The sequence below is a fragment of the Stegostoma tigrinum genome, chromosome 16, assembly GCF_030684315.1.
Source record: "Stegostoma tigrinum isolate sSteTig4 chromosome 16, sSteTig4.hap1, whole genome shotgun sequence".
Classification (NCBI taxonomy): domain Eukaryota; kingdom Metazoa; phylum Chordata; class Chondrichthyes; order Orectolobiformes; family Stegostomatidae; genus Stegostoma; species Stegostoma tigrinum.
The window spans coordinates 19,381,873-19,403,633 of NC_081369.1; the positions used below are offsets into that span (position 1 = coordinate 19,381,873).

The following is a 21,761-nucleotide window of genomic DNA, read 5'->3' on the forward strand; positions in this document are numbered from 1 at the left end:
CTCGTTCATCATCTTGTCCAAGTACTGATTCCAAATTTGAAAATTAGGCTAAAGAACTGCAAGAAAGGGTTTCCAAGAGTCTCAAACTTAAACACAATCCTATCCATTAATGTGGAACTTCCAGTAAAGAAGCATTGACTAACCCTCAGAAGTAGGAAATCTGATGGATTTATTTTTCACTTTCTTTTTTACATTGTAATCCCCAATCCCCCACAACCTCTCCAACTAAAAGTAGAGCTATGATCGTGCCTGGAAGATTCCTATTCTTGGCTGCCTAGTTACATTAATGGGAAATCTAACTGAGATATGCAGAAATCCCATTAGTTCCTGTTCTATATCTGGACCTGCAACAGCTGATCTGTGTTAATTATTCGTAAAATTATTCATAGTGCAGCATTCTATCAGCATTACAGCAAGTTAAGCAGCGAGAAATATTGCATTAGTGAGTAAAGTCTGTTACCACTTCATTACAGTATAAAATCTAAGACATTTAATTGAGTTTAATGCAGTAAGTGCCACATAATATTCAAACTAAAACCTTTCCAAGCATTTTCATACACAATACCAGACTTAGAAAGAGGTCAGCACTTATCACGAGATTTACGCTCAGAAACTGTGTCTGCAGATTTCCACATTAGTCAAGTATTTTATCTGGTTGGATCTGCTGGGCTAGGGAGGCTATTGTTGTAGCAACCATGTCAAATCATATCAACACTCAGTTCATTAACTCAATCAGCAGCAGATCATTCCATAAAGTCTGCACGTATGTGACTTCTGGCTCTCATCACTGATTGACTCGTCCTTAGTTAAGTTTGACCTGCATCTCCTCTCAGATTTGAACAGGCTGATTAAACAGATAAATGGGACTCAGTTGAAAGATTAGTGTCAATCAGCCTGGCCAACCCCTTTAAGGGTCAGTGCAGTGTTAACACCATAAGGTGGTTAACATGGTGTTAACGCATATGGATGAACAGAAAAAGATATTGTACATAAAATGCAGACTGGAGGGTTGTGGCAAGTAACATCTTGCCTTAACCATAACAAAATGTTAGGCTGATAAATGCAAACAGTCACATAGGCCCACATTTGTATATCAAAAACACAAACATGTTTTGCTGTTCAACTGCATCTTCACTGTTCCATGTACCAACTTTGCCATCATGGTTAATCACTTCCATCCAGCCCTCTCCCCTTGGAACCCAAGTGAATATTTCATGCAGTTATTCCAGCAACAATGCCACATGTAACTCAAATGAAAGACTACCTGTTTATTTGGCATGGATGCCAAAGAGAGAGATTCTAATAGTTGATAATTAACAAATATTGTATCACACATTTGGGGTGCATACCCTATTATAAACAGACAGTGCATCACACCTGGTATCAAGATCAAAATGTGAACAGGCACTGTAGCACACATCAGGATTTAAGGATGTTCTGCCTCAAACTCCCTCACCTGTTTATTTTGAAAGTGCTTGCATCTGCTTTTGATGCTGTGCTCCAGCTAAGAATTATATTCATCCCTGGAAAGTGCGTTCCCTGATACAACACCCACCTTCGATCCTGAAGCCAGTGATTCAAATAAGACATGCCAACAATTTGGCTCAACAACTTAAGAAAAAAATGCTTGCCTTCCTTTCCAGAACCAAATCACATTACTATTCCAGAATTGTCCTGTTTCAACTCTATTCCCTTCCCCATATCATCCTAAACTTCTGACATCAAATTGAGGGCCTCATGTGTTTTATTTGTTCTGTCCCAAAAATTGTGGCTATCTGGGTGGCAGTTTCAGCCTCCTGCAGCCTTTCTTTGCTACCCAATCACTCCCCGATGCAACCTCACCTCACTAGTTCTTCTGTACAATACCCACTTTCCTGACCTTGCTCAGCGTTCATCTCCTGATCACCAAATTACTGCTCTCTTGCCCAGTGTCCATTGGCATGCACTTGCACCTTCGTCAATGTTCCTGACACTTTAGAAACTGGCAATATGTTGCTGTCTTCTCAGAGGCTTAGTTTCCTCTCTCTCTCTCTCCATTCTCTAAAGGTTCAAGAATATGTTGTCTGAATCTTAATCCATTTCCACCGCTCTTGCCACTCCCTGTTAGAATCTGTACCACCTGGTTTCTCTCCATTCCAAGTATGAGGATGGCCAATGTTAAGGTTGTTGGAGATACTTTATGTAAATATGACTGCTGACTCTCCCTAAATTTTTTCTCAAACACATAGCAGCCTTCAATCCCACAAAATACAGGATTGCTCTTCCTCCAGCTTTGCTCCAGGCTACGCCTCTGTTCTGCTGCAGCTCTCCAGTGGTTTTCTCCCTCGTTTCCTCGGAAGCATCAGCACTTCTAAACTGGTTTAATAACATACACCAATTATACCTGGCATGGTCTCGAGTTCATTCGCAGACCCCTTTCTATTCCTCATCTTTATGTAGTCAAAATTTCCCTTAAATATAGGAAAGCGTCCATAATATCTCAATGAAACCTAGTTCAGCCCTCTAAACCACCCTTGAATACAGTTGTCGATGTGCATTTCTGGAGATTAAGTTGCAGATCAGCAAAAATATTTTGCCGCTGAATGTTCACAAGAACAAAACCACCTTATTTGGTTAATACAAAAGAAAAACTCCATTGTCTGCAGGTATCCTTCTGTGAATATTCATTTAAACTCAACCTGATGGTGTGCAGTTTGACCAAGTTGTGGTTCAAATTTCACATCCAATCCAACATGGAGACTATGTATTTGACCATTGTAAGCTCCATCTCAGTCTCATCCTCTCTATTGCTAAAATCCTCAGCTTCACTTGTCTCAGTGTCAATCTAGACTTCTCCAATAATTTTCTTTATCCACATCATATTCCACTCATCTATCATTTCTGATTCTTACTGACACCTATCCACTAGCACATTAAGTTCAAAATTATCTCCAACATCTTCAAATCCCAAAGGTGTTCTCCTCATGTGTGCCACCTCCTCCACACTATCGATTCCCTGATCTCAGTCAGCCCCACTCTCAACCATGACTACAAGAACTAATAGTCAATTCTTTTCCACAAATTCAAACTTCCTGCCTAAACCTCTCTTCCTCCTTGCTGCTCTCTTTGTTAGTGTTGATTTATTTAAAGTGAACTATATCTCAAGTTGATGCTTTGATTCTAAAACTGTTCATATTCTCCATTTGTAGATCCTCAGGAGTGACCTTAAGAACTGTTCTCTCTCGGTCCACCTTTCTCCTTTTCACAATGAGAGCCTTAGGATATATAGCCTAATGACGTGAAGGAAAGAAAATTACATTGGGATGACTCTTACATTTTTGTGGTTATGTGCAAGGTGTGTTGACTTGCTTGGAATGGATTCTCACCATGAGGCCAAGCAAGATATCTTATGAAATCCTCCTCATTAACTATCTGCCTTGTCCCTACTGTGTCCCTCACATTTGATTCCAGCTCCGTCTTACCAAGTGCCATTCCTGGAACAATGTGCTATTCTGTGATTATTCATAAAAAGACTAGCATCCCTTATGTCCATGCTATCATTAAAAGGCTGTTGTGCATCTGGACAGGTGTCAGTAATCCAGTGTTGCTCCTCACCAGCAGCCACAAAGTCACGCTGCTCATGGCATACAGTCAGCATGGCTTAACAATTACAACCCCATTTTCTCACCCTGGTTGCAATAACAACTATTCCATATTACCTGCTCCTAGATATATCCCATCTAAACATACTCTGAGTGCCCCATATTTTCCCCAATGGCTCAAGGTCACCTGGATTTTGTCGTTGTCTAGGACGGGTCGTCACATACAAGCAAGCAGTTGGCCAAGTCAGTCATGAGCTTTTATCGGCAACCAGCAAAAAAGGAACACAAGAAAACGCATTGCATTGTGGGTATAACCATAGTATCAAACTAAATGCTAAAGATCTTGATTCATTATGGTCGAACTCCTGGGCTGTGACTGATGGTGCGAGGACACCCTCACTGACAGCAGAAAACTACTTGACCCTCCCACTGCCCCATTCCCTGCCTGGACTATCCCTATACCCCCATCAGTTTCTGACAAGGCCAGTTGATTGAAAACCAATTGTAGCATACATGCTGTGCAGGGAGCTGGCACATGCTACGGGTATTAGATTAATGACTCGCGGTGTTGTACAGCAAGATGCTTCTCTCCACCCTGGACAGATCTCTGCTGACGAGCAGAACAAACAGCCTGTCCATGTTTCTGCGCTAAACAGCACATCAATATGGCAGTCCCAATAGTCTTTTCCTCTGGCTAAAGCACCAACAGGCATGGCAGGCCAAGCAAGGCATGAATGGTGTTAGCATGCTGTTAAGTGCCATCACAGCAAGCGTGAAGAGAGCAAGCAAGCATGAAACCTGAGCGGGAGATGAAGCATGGCTCGATTTGAGAGCTGGGAACCTGTCCCTATTCACAAAACGTTCCTGCTGCAGTCTTTCACACTTACTTACTGAAGTATGCTGCAATGAGATCTGTGCTTTCTATGTGGGCCGCAAGTAGATTGCAGAGGTGCCATGGTGATCATGTGGGTTTGGTACATATCAGAAGCCAATGTCCATAGGATGCATGCAACTGGTGCCCATGGATTGTGCCCTGAGATGCTGGTTGGTGCTGAGAACATGGAGACTTCTCGCAGGCACTGGTTCCAATCAACAAGCAGTACAATACCGTGTTAAACACTAAGGAAACTATCTTCAACAGTGAGGAAGAAGCTGTTACAGCGAGTTAACAAGTATTTATGAGGAGGAGAAATTCCAAAGACAATTGAGACTCAGATGTCTCGAACCTTAATTAAGTAAACTACAGATTAAAATCTTATGTAGACATGCATTATACAGCAACATTGCTCTTCATACATCTACAGAGGCTACATCAACATTCTACACCCATATGAAGCTTTAGATAGATTCTGACATCTGTGCAGGGAATGAAGTGTAACATTGGCTCAACTACATTGATGTGGGTTTAAATTGTGACAGTTCACTGACAGTTTGAGGTTCAGCATTAATCTCTCATTTTTGAGATCATCTCTGGCACAGGAAAATCATCCACTTATTTAGTTATCAGAAATGCCTTTGGATTGGCTGGGCAAAAACTCACTGCTGTTTGTGGGCCTAGTTATGTGCGTAAAGACTGCTGCACTTGACCACATGGCTATAGAATCAGTGCAATCCAGAATATTTCATCATGTGAAGCTCAATGGGACCTTTCTGAGATCACAGTAAATAAATGGAGGTCATTTTATCTTTCAGTAAAGCTTGTGTCAAATTAATTGGCAGATCAATGAATATCCCTTTCATGGATTATAAAGTCGAATTGGAACTTTTGTGGTGCAATGGTACTGTCTCCATCTTGGAACCAGGAAGCCTGGGTTCAAATCCCATCTGCTCCAGGGATGCATCAAACACATTTTTGATGGCAAAATGTGTCTACAAACTCCTAATTCTGCTGAGAGTTAAAAAAACACAACAGTATGTTTGCCTTCTGAACTCTACAGTCAGCTTCCTGATAATGATGAATATTCATCTCTGTCAGTGTTGCTGTTTTAAGTGTCAGGTACTATGATATAGCATTTTCTAACCAAGGCCGCAATATTACCAGACCAGTTTATTTCAGAAACACAAAATACTTCATCATTGTTAATTCCAAAATTCTATTCCGAAAATAATCCTTCCTTCATTGACTCATGGATATGACAATCCGAAAGATAAAGGGGAAATGCTGAGAAAGCAGAGCCCAGATAAAGGATCATGTTAGAAATTTTAAGCTACAATTTTCCTTCATTTCATTGTAATGGGCATTTCGGCAGCACAATATAACCGCAGATTACAAGTTCCAAATACATCCTGAATCAAGGAAATGTGCAGAGAATAATTCTGTTTGAAAAAAGCAAAATAAAACCAGCTCCACTTGAAGCATATGCACTTTTTCTTCATTGCCATGACAACATCCTGAAGCTCCTTTCCTAACTGCATGATGGGAGTCGATACAACATATAGACTGCAACTAGTCAAGTGATTGCCTCACCGCAGCCTCTCAAGGGCAATAAGGGATGCAGCAGCTGATTTGAGAGTTTTTAAGGGTAACCCCTTTACTTCCCACCATGTGTTAGGCACTTTTCAGAACTGGAGAACATTTCATGAATGTTTATTGCCAGTGAGAAGTCAGAGCCCCAGATTGCATATAGCTGCTTTGAGACTGGACTTGAAACAGAGGCTTCACTGTGTGAATTCCTCCCTTCGGCAGACCAATGCCTTTTCTATAAGCAAGGCTGATGTCAATTCAGTTTGAAGTACTTCTGTTCCAAGTCTACCTAAACTGTGTCAATACCTTGAGAACCTATGCTTCTTGTTCAATAGACCAGGATTGCTCTGACCTTTTCTCCCAGTGAACAATTTTTGCTTGTTCTGTTTATTAAAGTGAACAACACATCTTATTTCAGGCTGAGATGTTGTAATGATATTTAATTAAAGCATTAAGATTCCTGATTTAGTATTTGGGTGCAAAATATGCAAAGTAGATCACCCATCCATGAAATGGAAACCAAGCAGCTTCTGCAGCGAATGACAGAGCTGTGATGTTAACCTTCTGTTCCAATGCCAAGCTCAAAATCCAAACCTGAGAGATACCCTAGATTGATGGTTACTGAAGAGTACATTGAGGTCCATGAAGGATCTGTTAACTTAAGACATTCAAACTCATCATTTTTAGCATACCATGCACCATCACTGACAAATGGATTAAAGATATGGACTTATTTATATGACAGTTGATGATGAGATTGATAGAAACCTGCATCTTTGATTTAGAAAATGTACCAAAATGCAATGTAGTCTTAGTCATCTGGAGGAATACCCAGCAATCTAGGGAGAAGGTCAATGGCACGCACTCAACGAGCCTAAACATTGCCATCTTTTTCCCCCCTGATACCTCACATTCATTCTCTTTCTCTGATATTGTACCATTTCCCACCAGGCTTGTGCTCTATCACTCATGATTGCTTGTAACATTTTCCCCATCCCAAATCCAGCCCCAACATGCCTTCAGCATTGCCCACTCACCTCTACCAAAAGTAACAGCTGTGCCAAAACACTTTCATCTGCCTTGTTCTCATTCCAAGAGGGACACAGCCCCAAATAAGGCAAAGAATGTCAAGGTGGGTGGAGGACATTCCAAAACTCAGCTCTTCTTCTTTTACGTGGAGAATAGTCTGACACCGACTGCCCAAGAGGTTAACTGACTGTGTCCAAGCCCCTGGACAGGTCTCAGAGGCTGCTGTCGACTTACAGTGCTGGGAAGCCCTGACTGTAGGTTATCTCCCCCGACCTGACTGAGGACTGCTGACAACATGACAAGCTTTCTGGATTTGTCTCTGTGCTAAAAGCAATGCAATGCAGCTGTACTGTGAACTTGGTATTTTTGGATGAGGGGCGAGGCATAAAAAGACAAGGCAAAAAAGGCTGCGACCATCCAGGTAGGGTCAAAGTGAGTAAGAGCTGAAAGAGGAAGACGTAACAAGAGAAATGGCCTGGTCCAGTCCATGAGCTGTGTGCATGTACCACAGAACAGTATGTTCCTGCTGCTGCGTTACAATGAAAGTTGCTGCTGTCCCCCCAAGATGCAGCATTGAAGTATAGAAGCGCACTCTAAGCAGATTGGAGGTGTGTCATGAAAGTTCTTAGTGACTGTCACATGTCAGATGCCAATATTGTTGGATGTGGTGTGCAGGTGGCAAGTGCTCATGGAGTCTGTTGGGGATGTAGATGCCTGGCATCAAACATGAAGGTCGTTCAGAGCAAGTGGCAAGCTGATGTTACCAAGTACCCACTCTGACTTCCATGTTGAGAATTCTCGAGGTTGAGTTTGCACATGGTGATAGGATAGGAAGCTGCAAATCAATGAGGCAAGATGTGCATTTAATGAAGTTGACAACTACAGTAATCCCCCTTAATTGGCAACCTGTCACTATCTAGGGAGAAACTTGCCTCAATGCCTAGAACCTAGTTTAAAGACACAGTGACTTGCTCCTGATGTTGGGAAAGGCCTCACTAGAATTCTTGCTGGGCTTCTCATGTAACTGTGCCACATTTCTTGTCATTGCCCATGTCAATCAGGCCCTTGTATGTATTATTAAACCAGAAGAAAAGAGTTGAGTCTAGGCAAAAGATTCAAAAGACTAAGAGAATACCATGTTTACAGCAGCTCTGAGCATTTTGGCGTGCTGCCAATCTCCTGCCTGGTCTCCAGAACCCTGTATATTGTTTCTAGTTAAATAATTATCTAATCCCCTACCTCAAATGATCTGCCATCACCATATTTCTAGACAGTGCATTCTAGATGTTAACTGGCCACTGAGTGAAAGTTTTTCCTCATGTCACATTGGCTTCGAATGCAGAACAGTTTAAATCTGTGCCCTCTAGTTCTCAACCCTCTCACAAGCAAGTAACTTTTCATATCAACTTTGTCCAGACTTGTTATGACTTTGAAAATATCCACCAGATTTCCAGTTAGCCTTTTCCTCTTTAATGAAAGCAGTCCCAACTTCTTCAATTATCCTCATAAACGTACCATTCCCATCAGCTGATGAAGGGTCTAGGCCCGAAACGTCAGCTTTTGTGCTCCTGAGATGCTGCTTGGCCTGCTGTGTTCATCCAGCTCCACACTTTGTTATCTTGGATTCTCCAGCATCTGCAGTTCCCATTATCACTGACCAGATAATCTGTTCTTTTTAATGATGTTGATCGAGGGAAAAATATTGGCCAGGAATAATTTCCCTGCTCTTCTTCAAAACGTGCCCTGAGTACTTTCACTCCCACCTGAGAGGATAGGGGAGATCTCAGTTTAACAGCTTAGCAGAAACACAGCAACTCAGACAGCATCAGCCTTAGTGTTATGCTCAAATTCCAGATAAGACTTGGAACCTGGAAACTTCTGTTCTGAGAAGTATATGACTATCTTTGATCTGTTATTATTAATTTGTTTCAATGGACACAGGCTCTAGGGATTTTCAGAAGACGTATTTAATTACTTGCTGAGCAGAAACTTTTGAACTCTTCATGACCATGAAAACTCGGCAACATTCACCACCCTAAGCCAGACGCTGCTCAATTTCTCTCATTCTACAGTGATCCCATGCTCCATCTGCTGGGTTTTGTTTCACATTACATGTGGCCAACTGCACTGAATTAAGTGTTTCAACTTGCACAACAGGGACATTAGAGGGGTCTTTGGACTAGTGGTAGGATCTCTTCCTCTGAGCCAGGAGATCCAGGTTCAAGTTCCACTCCATCTTTGAGGCGGTTAATTAGAAAATATCTTAAAATGAACAATGTGAATCTGTTAGCATTAAAGAAAGGGAATGGAACGCTTTGCCTGTAATGGTAGTAGATTCGCCAACTTTAAGTACATTTAAGTCGTCGCTGGGCAAGCATATGGACAAGCATTGAATAGCGTAGGTTAGATGGGCTTCAGATCGGTATGACAGGTTGGCACAACATCGAGGGCCGAAAGGCCTGTACTGTGCTGTAATGTTCTATGTTCTATGTTCCAAACCATGACATTCTATTTTAAATTGATCTCATTAAAATCCTAGGAAGTTTCTAAACAGACAACGAGTCCATATTGTCAATTTTATAGCAGGGTGACATGTTTGAATAACTGGCCAGGAAATCCTACAATTATCTGTGAGAAATATGACAAAATGGTTAACATTTCTCTCATAAGCTTCAAACAAAGCAATGGGTACTGTTAGCTGCGGTAGGGAATCTTCTGGAAACAATTATTTAGGATCGAATCAATAGTCTCATGGAAAAATATGAGTCAATTCAAAGGAGCTAAAATGGACTTGTTAAGAGAAAGTCATGTCTGACTTGCTGGAGATTTTTGAAAGGGTAACAGCGAAAAGTTGAGGAAGGCTATTGATTGGGTGGACACAAGATTCACCCTATCTATGCCCCTCATGATTTGTAAACCTCTATAAGGTCACTCTTCAGTCTACGATGCTCCAGGAAAATAGCTTGTCCAGCCTCTCCCTACAGCTCAAACCCTTCAAACCCCAGTAACATCCTTGTAAGTCTTTTCTATACGCTTTCAAGTTTCACAACATCTTTCCTATAGCAGGGAGACCAGAATTGAACACAGTATTCTAAAGTGGCCTAACCAATGTCCAGTACAGCCACAAAATGACGTCCCAACTCTTATTTTCAATGCACTGACCAAAAAAGGCAAGTGTACCAAATGCCTTCTTCACTACCCTGCCTACCTGCGACTACATCTTCAGGGAGCTTTGAACCTGCACCCTAAGGTCTCTTTATTTGGAAACACTGCCCAGGAACATGTTGTCTAAAGGGTCATTGATTCAGTAAATGAGCCAATGTTTCCCAATCTCTGAAATGTGAATTTGAAATTTTCGTACTGACTTTCTTTTCATTGCAAACAGAAACATTCATTGTTGTTGGCTCTTATGCCCAGCTTGGAGGGCATCATTTGCTGAAGTATTAACAGCAATTGTATTAGTTGGCTTCCTTTGGATCCAGGCCTATAAAGCAGACCGGATCCACAGATTAGTGACTAAATCAAAATATATATCGGGGAATGGGCGGGGAAGGCATGAGATCTCCTAGATAGTTAATTACCACATGAAACACAGCACATACCATGTGTGGGGGTGGGATGCCATGCTCAAGAAAAATATTAAGGTTATCCCCAGTCTTAACTGTCCAGAACAAGACCACACTATCCTTACGTCATCTAAAAACACTAATAACACTGACATATTCCACTGGACTACTGCTTCAATAATAGCAAAACTTATACTTGTTTACAGGTTGAAAAATAAAATGATGAAACAAGGAAAATGTTATAGTAGCGTAATACTTTGAAACCAATAAAAATGGAATTAATCCACATGGGACTAAAAAAATTCTAGTACTCTTGAGATGTACAGTCTGGACTAAGGATGAGAGATATATTCTGACACTGAAAAAATCCAAAAGCATCTGAAATCAATAGCCTGATTATCTGCAGTCAAAAAGTCACAATGACTTGAGCTCTTGTACAGGAAACTGTTTGCTTGGAGTTTTCATGTTGCCCTGATCTCATGTGCCTACTAGTCAAAGACAATGCATGGTTTAAACAGGAAATATTACAAAATGCTTCTATCTTAACAGATTTCCAGAAAAAAACTTTATCCACTCTCCCAGCCTCCATTGTAAAATTTGGTAAGTGAAAACAACGTCAATTTTAGAACATAGAACATAGAACAGTACAGCACAGAACAAGCCCTTCAGCCCACAATGTTGTGCCGACCATTAATCCTCATGTATGCACCCTCAAATTTCTGTGACCATATACATGTCCAGCAGTCTCTTAAATGACCCCAATGACCTTGCTTCCACAACTGCTGCTGGCAACGCATTCCATGCTCTCACAACTCTCTGCGTAAAGAACCTGCCTCTGACATCCCCTCTATACTTTCCACCGACCAGCTTAAAACTATGACCCCTCGTGCTAGCCATTTCTGCCCTGGGAAATAGTCTCTGGCTATCAACTCTATCTATGCCTCTCATTATCTTGTATACCTCAATTAGGTCCCCTCTCCTCCTCCTTTTCTCCAATGAAAAGAGACCGAGCTCAGTCAACCTCTCTTCATAAGATAAGCCCTCCAGTCCAGGCAGCATCCTGGTAAACCTCCTCTGAACCCTCTCCAAAGCATCCACATCTTTCCTATAATAGGGCGCCCAGAACTGGACGCAGTATTCCAAGTGCGGTCTAACCAAAGTTTTATAGAGCTGCAACAAGATCTCACGACTCTTAAACTCAATCCCCCTGTTAATGAAAGCCAAAACACCATATGCTTTCTTAACAACCCTGTCCACTTGGGTGGCCATTTTAAGGGATCTATGTATCTGCACACCAAGATCCCTCTGTTCCTCCACGCTGCCAAGAATCCTATCCTTAATCCTGTACTCAGCTTTCAAATTCGACCTTCCAAAATGCATCACCTCGCATTTATCCAGGTTGAACTCCATCTGCCACCTCTCAGCCCATCTCTGCATCCTGTCAATGTCCCGCTGCAGCCTACAACAGCCCTCTACACTGTCAACGACACCTCCGACCTTTGTGTCGTCTGCAAACTTGCTGACCCATCCTTCAATTCCCTCGTCCAAGTCATTAATAAAAATTACAAACAGTAGAGGCCCAAGGACAGAGCCCTGTGGAACCCCACTCACCACTGACTTCCAGGCAGAATATTTTCCTTCTACTACCACTCGCTGTCTTCTGTTGGCCAGCCAATTCTGTATCCAAGCAGCTAAGTTCCCCTGTATCCCATTCCTCCTGACCTTCTGAATAAGCCTACCATGGGGAACCTTATCAAATGCCTTAGTTGAAACTATTTTAAACTGCTTTAACAAAGACAAATGTTTCCCTAATATACCTTAACCTTATTCCAATGTTTCAGAAAAGAAATGTAACGAAAGTTGATGAAATAAGTAAAGACGATTTTGCCAACTGATGCAATTACTACTTCCCTTTTACAACATTTTTGCTTTTATTATTGGTCCCTCCACATGTTCATATCAGGCCTTGACTGAAAAACTGATTAAATGGTCTGTTCTTATATTCCAAACAATGAGGAGCTATGCAAGAGACACTCAGAAATAACTCACCATTTGACTCATTTGCTTGCTGCCTCCATTTTCTGTTCCCACCACTATCCCTGTTACTAATGCTGAGAAACGGAAAAAAAAAAATCACAAGCAAAATCAAGTCCTATTACTCTTTGAAACTCAATCCTTTTTCTGGACTATTAAGATAAAACTTCTAAAAAATATAAACATGGGTTCTCTGCAAGGCATTACGTTGTTATTTTTACTGTAGCAACATCTTCAGTTTTAAACACAAACTGTTTTTAAAAAAAACTTTAACAATAATTACTTTGATAGGAAGGAAGTCAATGAATAAGAACACATGCCAAGAATCAATTTCCTGTCTGGGAGATCCTGCAGATACATATACTTGTGTAAGATCCTAAATCATAAACACTCTGAAAAAGTTCAAAAGTGTGTGCAGTAATGTAAAAGACTCACTGCACAGCCAGAAAATTTAAAATAAAGAAAATTCAATTAAGCACATTTACTTCTAATTATAATGTAGTAAATTCACATTTGTTGGCTGCCAACAACAACCATGTGATGATTAGTTGGGTTCATCAACTCCTTTGCAGGTCATTGAATTTATTGGTACATGCTGTACAGTATAAACGTTCTAAAATAGGGGTGGAGGAATAAACAGAGGGAACAAACATTGTCGGTGCTCATTTGTTTCAGTAGTATGATGCTTCCTACAGAACAAACACTGTGCATCCTGGAGAGGGGAGCTGACAGAGGGCTTTTGGATAACTTCTCCTAGGACCACTTGCCAAATGCTAGCAAGCAGCACTGCTTGAGACTGAGAAAGGTATCATAAAACACGATGAACAAGCTTGACAAATGTGACTTAAATGTTGCCATGACACTTCAATCAGGTGGACTCTCGGAAACAAACATAGCACAATAGCTTTAGGGAAGAGTTGAATTTTACCAAGTTTTAACAATTATAGTTAAACTGCTTTAGCAGTCATCAGCCAGACCAAATACATTTTTATAGCATATTGAATTGAACATTTATATTTCACAGCTTGTGCCGTGTTCACTGTATTTTTTTGCCAGCCACAATAGAAGAAAATATAAGCAGGTGAATATCATCGTGTTTCCATTAATGAGATTACAGCAGGCAAAGGGCCTGGATTCTTCAGTGAATGGCAAAACAAGAGCGCTCACCTCTAATCTGGAAGAACATCTTCTTGGGAGATCAAGTGATCTCCGTGGCAGAAAGAAAACATGCATCTCTGGACATGCAATGGATTGTAAGTAATTTAATGGGGGCTCCCAGCATGGAGTTGCAGTAAAATCAGAAAGCTGTCCAAGGAATCAATTTGAGAACTCACTCAGACAGCCAATCAGCAATTTAACAGGCCATAATGAAGTGGATGTTTTTGTCAAATCAACTATCTTCACTGAATTGTAAGCTCTGGGGAGGGGAGCCCATGTCAGAGCAGTGAATGGTTCTCTGCAACTTCAAGATTTATACAGTAATCTTCCCAAGAGCTAAATCTTTAAATTGTGATTCATCAGAGGACTAATTAATAGTTCCCTCACAAAAATCCAGGCAAATTATGCTCAAGACACATTTTTAAAAATATGAATGTATTTATGTAGCATCTTTCACAACCTCAGGAGTTCTCAAAATGCTTTATAGCCAAATAATTTCTTTTAATAAGTGTAGTCATTGTGACATACAAAATGTATGCGGCTTAATCAATATATCCTCCAATTCCTTTAGGAGTGTAAAGGTGGTTTACTTGAGTGTACAGTCTGCATGTGGGCTTTTGGTAGCTGCCTAATTATACAGCCTAGAGGAAATATTTAACACAGATAAGCACGAGAATCAAGGTTTCTCATCTCCAAGGTTTAAAATGTGGCGAGAGATTAAACAATCTAGGTTTGGCTTCACTGACATTTAGTAAGTTAATAGGGGATTATTTAAAGTTTTCAGGCTATTAAAAACAGCTAGGGTAGAATGGGAGAAAAGACATCCACTAGCTGGGGAGTTTAGGACTGAGGGCAGAGTTCCAAAAATTAGAGTCATGCTATCCCAGAATGAAATTAAGAAACACTTATTCATAATTAGGACAGGAAATATTCCTTACCTTTCACCTACAAATGACAATGAATGCTTGGTCAATTTTAAAATTTTAAATATAGGATTGAATAGATAATTGTTCTCTGAAATTATTAAGGAACATGAAACAAAGGCAAAAAGAATTGGGCTGTCGATCAGTCTTGATTTCTTTGAACAGGCTGAAGGGGCTAAATAGCCTACTTTGTTCATAGAAGCATCTGCTTCTATCTCCGTGGTTTGGGAGACTGAATCATGTTTTCACTGTACGTAGTGTTACTACTAGATGCTTCAAATTCCATTAGTGTTATTACAAGTTGCTGCACTTTTGTTAACTTAAGCACAAGACAATGAATTTTGATCGACCAATTGGGCTAGAGACCCAGGAATCTATAACAAAAGCTTATATAATACAAATTTATGAAAGAAGTAAATAATTTATTGTAGATTTTGGAAGACAAAAAATAAAAAAATACTAACCACAAAATCCTTATGTACAATGACTAAAATTCAAAGCAACTGAAGCTTCAAATACTAAGAGTATAAACAAACTGAACAATTTCAAATGGGATTCTATGCACAAAATATTTTCACCTCAATAGCTTGGCTATAGAAACTCAGCGTGCATGCACAGCTTAAGAATCGTTATATCAGAAGCATATCAAATAAGTCCAGCTTGGGCAGCTGCAAGATTTTCCATTAAGATGATAAGAGCTAGGAGGAGGAGTAGGCAATTAAGTCCCTTGACTCTGCCACTATTATTTAATATGACCACAGCTGATCTCATCTCATCTTTAATTCCACGTTCCTGTCCATTATCCTTCAACCCATTGCTAATTTAATTCTAACTCTCACTTAAATTTACTCAATGTCTTGACATCCATCACACTCTGGGTTAGTGAATTCAACACTTTCTGCAAAAAGCAATTTCTCCTCATCTCTAAATCTGCTATGTCTTATCCTAAAACTACGACCTCTCTAAGAGGTCATTGCCTCATGAAGAAACAATCATCCCCTTCACACACCCAATAATAACAAGTTTTGTCCAATTGCCTCCTTATAACCAGTAGCGCAGAGCAGTAAGTTTCTGATAATAACTCAAATAATGTGCATTTGAAGAAGTGAACTGCAATTTGCCAGGTACTCAAAATGCATTTTCACATTTTCAACCACTCGCTTAATGTCACATTTGTTTGTTATATTTCTTCTGTTTTACCATCTCTTGGCTTCGTTAGTCATGCCTTTCAGATGTGTCATTCGCCAAGTGTGAAGAAAGGAACCTTTACTTCTAAACAGCCCCTTTTGCAATCTGCTCAAAGCTTCAAAGAAGTCATGGATCTTGTAGTTTGGCTGTGGATTGAAAGCATTGTGGCAGCTGCTTGGGAATCTGGAACACACCTGCAGAGACCTCTTATGAGACCAGACTATTGACAGATACAACATTTTGAGATTTCCGACTATTCCTAGTTGATTGGGAGTGGGGTTGGATGTGGTGTGGATTGCAGCTTGTATGCATCTGCACATTTGGGTCACTAAAGATGCATATTACACAAATGCCTGCTCATTTTGACTACTCATCACAAACAAAATTACCAAAATTGTCAGTCCTGGCAAACAGTCTGTCAGTGACTTACCTGTGTAGTTAATTGGAAGATCCAAGATATGTTACAGCCTGAGTGCTGGAAGGACTCAGAGGGCAAACAGTTGGAGGTGGGGGTCACTTTCATACACGGCTATTGGGTTCAACACAGAGCAGATCTTCACTTGGTAGACAGCAGATGTCTGGCATTACCCAAGAGGGCAACATCAGATTCTGGAAGAGGTGAAGAAAACCATGTATCTGCCTGTATAAGTTACTCCTTCTCTGCTGACATCTTGCTGGTAGAAAAGGCATATGGTCGCTGACAGTCATCCAGACCCTCGTTCATAGTCGAATCTAATGAAGCCACTGCCCTCGGTTCAACTCATCCCGATCTTGAATTTTTTTTTGGTCAAAGTGTTTTCCATAGTGGGAAGTTGAAAGCAGCTATGAACAAGATAACGGCAAACTTTTCAGATTTTTAGTGAATTGCCTTTCTTTTCACACCTTGGTTTCAATTGCATCAAGTTTCAGAAAATGTGGGAAAACCCTGCACTGCCCACACCATCACCCCACTGGATCCCTACAACAGCCCTGTTTATTATTGCATTGAAAGCAATGTTTTTGAAAGGGAAACCCCTTAAGGAAGATTTTTCTTACTTGTTATGTGCCTTAAAATTGTAACAAACATTATTTTAAAATTAATTTATGATTGCGCTGCACACAGGAAATCTCCACCATGAGGTACAGAAAGTCATTTGTCTCGCTCATGTTTCCCATTCCACACGTCGTCTTTGGCTCACAGAGTCTACACATAATTTGCCATAAAGCATTGGCCAACATGTAGCCTGTCCATGGCAGCTTTCCAGGAATGTTTTCCTACTCATTCTCTCTCATTTCCTTCCTATAAGGAAACATCTGGTTTTGTTTAGTGCATCCTCACGGAAACACAGCTGAGGCTAGCAGCACAATATCTAAGTAATAGGTCATATTATAAATGGCCATGATTTGTACTTCCAACATACTGTGCCACCTTGAAAAGGAACAGAATCAAAGGTCAAGAAGTGCATTATTCTAATTGTCTATGCTTTGCATGTTCAACAAGGTGAGATGCTGGGAAACAATATACTTTGCAATTCAAATAAATAGATATTTGGTTGCGCACCGCGATTGGGTCCGCAGGGTGGCTATCATACCCAGCATCTGGCCCCATGTCAGACTCATTCTGGGAACTTCACTGATTCACTTCAACTGAATGTTGTACTCAGCCTGACTACTAAATTAGTTTATGCCTCTCTGCATTGGGGAGGGGGGTAGTAGGTGTCTCCGAGGCCACCCAAAGACAATTAAAACTGAAAGCCTTTCACAATATTGCTTGACTTTCTTTCCTACATTGTTCTCATGAGTCGCAAAGCTGGAGGAGAAATTGGTCCATCTTTCTTCACGTTATTGCACTTCTCACTTCTAATTCACTTTACACAGTTTGCATAACAAACAACAGTTCGTCTCCTAATGTACTGTTTCATTAAACACTAATCCATGTTCTTCTCTTTGATTTCAAATGCTGAGACCATGGGATGTAACAGCCACTTAAGAAGCCAGACTTCCTGAAGATACAATCAGACTTGCTATCACATCTATGTAGAAATTTATACTTCACACATTTTAGAGGCTAGGGTAGAAGGGTTGTCTTAACAATAGCAATGCCCTTGGCTCAACTGTGCTCAATTTCAGGCAGAAAGGTACAGCGTCACAAGTGCCAACTCACAGCCATAGGAGGTCACTTCCCATTCTACAAATGAAGCTGTTGCAGAATTTTAGTGTCAAACATGGTGAAGGCAGCTGAGAGACACATAAATTCTAGGTGCACTATGTAGATTGTCAGTAAGGTTTATCAGTCAAAGCTTTACACAGAGTACAGAAAATATTCTGCCTAATATTGGCCAATTGGTTAGCTCCAGAATCAAAGCAGCAGCATGTGTTTTGGTGGAGGCCACTCCACTGTGGATCTATAGTGACAGGTCTCCCACAACATCATAATACTCCTGTGATGAATCCTCTTGAACAGTCATAACAATACTAAAGCACAGTCTGGGGGGGATCATTTTCCTTATTTTGTTATTCTGTCATGACATGTGATATTGCTGCCAAGGAAAGCATTTATTACCCATCCTAAATTGAGGAGCTAGTGGTGAGCCACTTGGGTAGTCTGCTAGGCCATTTCAAACATTGCAGTTAACGGTCAATCAAATCCATCCAGGCACTACTAAATAAGGATCACAGATTTTCGCCCCTAAACCACCATTAGATAACTCGATAGGTTTTTAAGGCAATCTAATAGTTACACGGTTACCATTACTCAGGATTACACAACATAGAAACAGGTCACTTCACACAATGAGATCTTGCCTCTTGATCCCCATCTGCTTTTTTTCCATCTAAACACCCTATCATAACCAACTCTTCCCTTCTCCTTCAAAAATCTCAATATGTAAGAATTCCACATTTAGTTCATTGACTAAATTTACATTCCCAGTAGCACTAGTGGGATTTGAAATCATGTCATTGGATCAATAGTCCAGGCCTCAGGGCTACTATTGTAGTCATTTGGTCACTGTATTGTTATTGAATCTGGACCCAGTTAGCTCCAAGGAAAAGCCACTTACTGTCTGAGCTCCAATTTTCTGACTTTTGGAAAAAGGGGCTGAAGACAGTCCAGTCATCAAGTACATTTCTGCTTCTTTAGTATTTAAGTTCCAGTGCCTTATCCTCCAACTCTAACATTCATCTTGCAATTGTCATGCTATGTATCCCCCACAAACTGTTCATTAGAACTCTTAACCCTATAAATCACTTACTGCAATTTGATACCAATTGAATTCTCAGCCACACTCCTTACCCCAGGCCATCTCAGCATGGGGACAATGCTCTGAAACAAGCTGTTAACCCATTTGTATATTAGATTCTGTCTGCATGCAGCATGACTTTTTAAAGCAGCTTCTTTTTCACTAAATTTGAACATTTGCAAATGAAATTGCTTACCTTAAGTTTTGGTAAGGAGCTACCAAAAGGTAGATTTTCAAAGAAGTGTGTTCTGAAGAGTCATGTTGGACTCAAAATGTTAACTCTGCTTCTCTCTCTCTCTCTCTCTCTCTCTCTCTCTACAGATGCTGCCAGATCTGCTGTGTTTCTCCACCATTCTGTTTTATTTCATATTTCCAACATCTGCAGTACTTTGCTTTTAGTCAAAAGAATATTTCCTCCCCAAGATATTTAATATTCTGATTGAAATCACAAACTATCCTGACTGAGTAGTACAGGGCTCACATTGAAGTTACACTGTGAAATTGCTAATAATTTGGGGAAAAAAAACAAACTTGATATTCAAAAAGAAAAAAAAAATCTTGCATTACAAAATAAACAGGCTCATTTGAGGATTGGGATTTTCTCTGGCTACTCAAAGGGGATATTATTTAACATGGTTGGGTGAATATGTAAAAAATAAAGTTGACTGCAAAGGAAACAGTTTAGAAATGGCAGACTGTCATTTGTAAAGTGAAAGATAGAAGGACTATTCAGGTGGGTAAACTGCAGGCTACTTTTGGTACATCTTATAAACTAAGAAGGTTTATTGAAAGCAAATGTTATTTTTAAGAGAAAAATTGATGTAGACTGGCGGATGTGAATATCTTTTGCTGGCAGCTCTTCAACTGACATCAGGGTAAAATAACATTCTGTACAGGGGATGGAGGGTTTGCTGATAAATCCCTTCTAGTTCCCATAGCAACTAAACTCTCCACTTCAAAGCTGAACAACATTTCTCAACCTCAACCTTAAGAAGCCAAACGTCAAGGGATTAGAAAGGTTCAAAAGGTTAAAACAAAATAAACAATAAAAAGTTTTGCAATTAGAATACAAATTACACTTTAGTTTTAACAATCTGCACGTATATCTTTAACTACTTCGTGGGGGAGGGGGAAGAGGAGCTTAATATTCAAGTATAGTTTGCAATTCCTAACAACAAAAACTTAAGAGAAAGGTTTCACCGTAGCGTGGAGCTCTGAACCGAAGCAGGGAACGAAATAGGGACGTGAGGTGCCCAAGGCATTATTTTTTTTCTGTAAACTAAAAAGCTGCGTCTCCTGGTCACAGAGAAGTTACCCATTGCCTCATCTCATTCCACTCCAATCAGTGAATTACTACTTTGTAAACTGCAATTACAGCCGCTCCCCGTCACCTCTTAACGCTCATTCCCGCTGTCATACAAAACTCACCGACAACTCCCTGCAATGTGAAAGTCAGCGCCGCTTCCTGAAGATAATTATATCAGAATGATTTTCACACTGAAAAAGCAGCTTACCTTTCAGTTCCACACCGAGCAAGGAGGGAATGTCACTGCGGACAAACAGCTCAAGGGCTGTGCCTACTTCTCCCCCTCTCTCTCAACTTTCACTTTGTAAAGGGGAAAAATCGGGGTCTTCAGAAAATTCCTGTTTCAGCTGTCAAACCAAACACTGAACTTGTCAGGGAGTCGGTAGAGAGTGTTTAACTGAGGAAGCAGACACCGCGGACCAGGGGCTCCTCCTCACATTACACACCTCCCACTGCTCTCCAGCTCCCTATTCCTGTCCAGCAAAACCAATTCAACACACACATCTGAACCCTGGAGCAAAACGACGTTCGAATATCTCTGTTATTTCTTCGTTGTCATAGTCAAGGTTGGAAAGAACGAGAAGCATTTGGTGTAAAGTCACAGAATTCTTAAAAAAATACAATACTTCACATTAAATTAAATGAGGAATTAGAGGGGGTTAGTCGAAGCGGACTAGCTTTGGACTTTGTTTAACAAATGCGAGATTATAGGAGAAGCCTCCTCACTACTGCACTGGGATAACCAGGCATGGATCTTAAATGGGAGATAGTAGGGACTGCAGATGCTGGAGAATCTGAGATAACAAGGTGCAGAGTTGGATGTACACAGCAGGCCAAGCAGCATCAGAGGAGCAGGAAAGCTGACGTTTTGGGTCTTCTTTATATCTTAGTCGTTGCAACAACATGAGGAAGTGTTAGCGATAACGGTGGACTAATAATCCATAAAACTCCAGGCTAATGTTCCTTTCGAATCCGACCACGGCAGATGTTGGAAATCTAATTCAATAAAAATCTGGTTTACACGTGTTCTTTTTGGGAAGGAAGTGGCTCAGTGGTTAGCACTGCTGCCTCACAGTACCAGGGACACGTGTTCGATCCCACCCTAGGGCGACTATCTGTGTGGAGTTTGTACATTCGCCCCGGGTGCTTCGGTTTCTTCCCACAGTCCAAAAATGTGCATATTAGGTGGATTAGCCATGCTAAATTGCCCATTGTGTTCAGGGATTTATAGATAGAGTTTGGTGTGGACTGGTTGGGCCAAAGGGCCTGTTTCTACACTGTAGGGATTCTA

General features: G+C 40.7%; 1 protein-coding gene across 2 annotated transcripts in view; it reads right to left on the reverse strand.

Annotated features, from left to right (window-relative positions):
• Positions 1-20,871, reverse strand: part of ripor1 (RHO family interacting cell polarization regulator 1) — a 267,095-nt gene extending 246,224 nt beyond the window's left edge. Inside the window, exon 1 of one of the 2 annotated variants that reach the window (XM_048546692.2) lies at positions 20,679-20,871. The gene's annotated coding sequence lies outside the window, so the exon portion shown is untranslated. Of the gene's footprint in view, positions 1-16,373; positions 16,473-20,678 lie in introns of those variants that run through there. The other variant, XM_048546694.2, reaches the window with a different exon arrangement.
• Between the last annotated feature and the right edge of the window lie 890 nt (positions 20,872-21,761).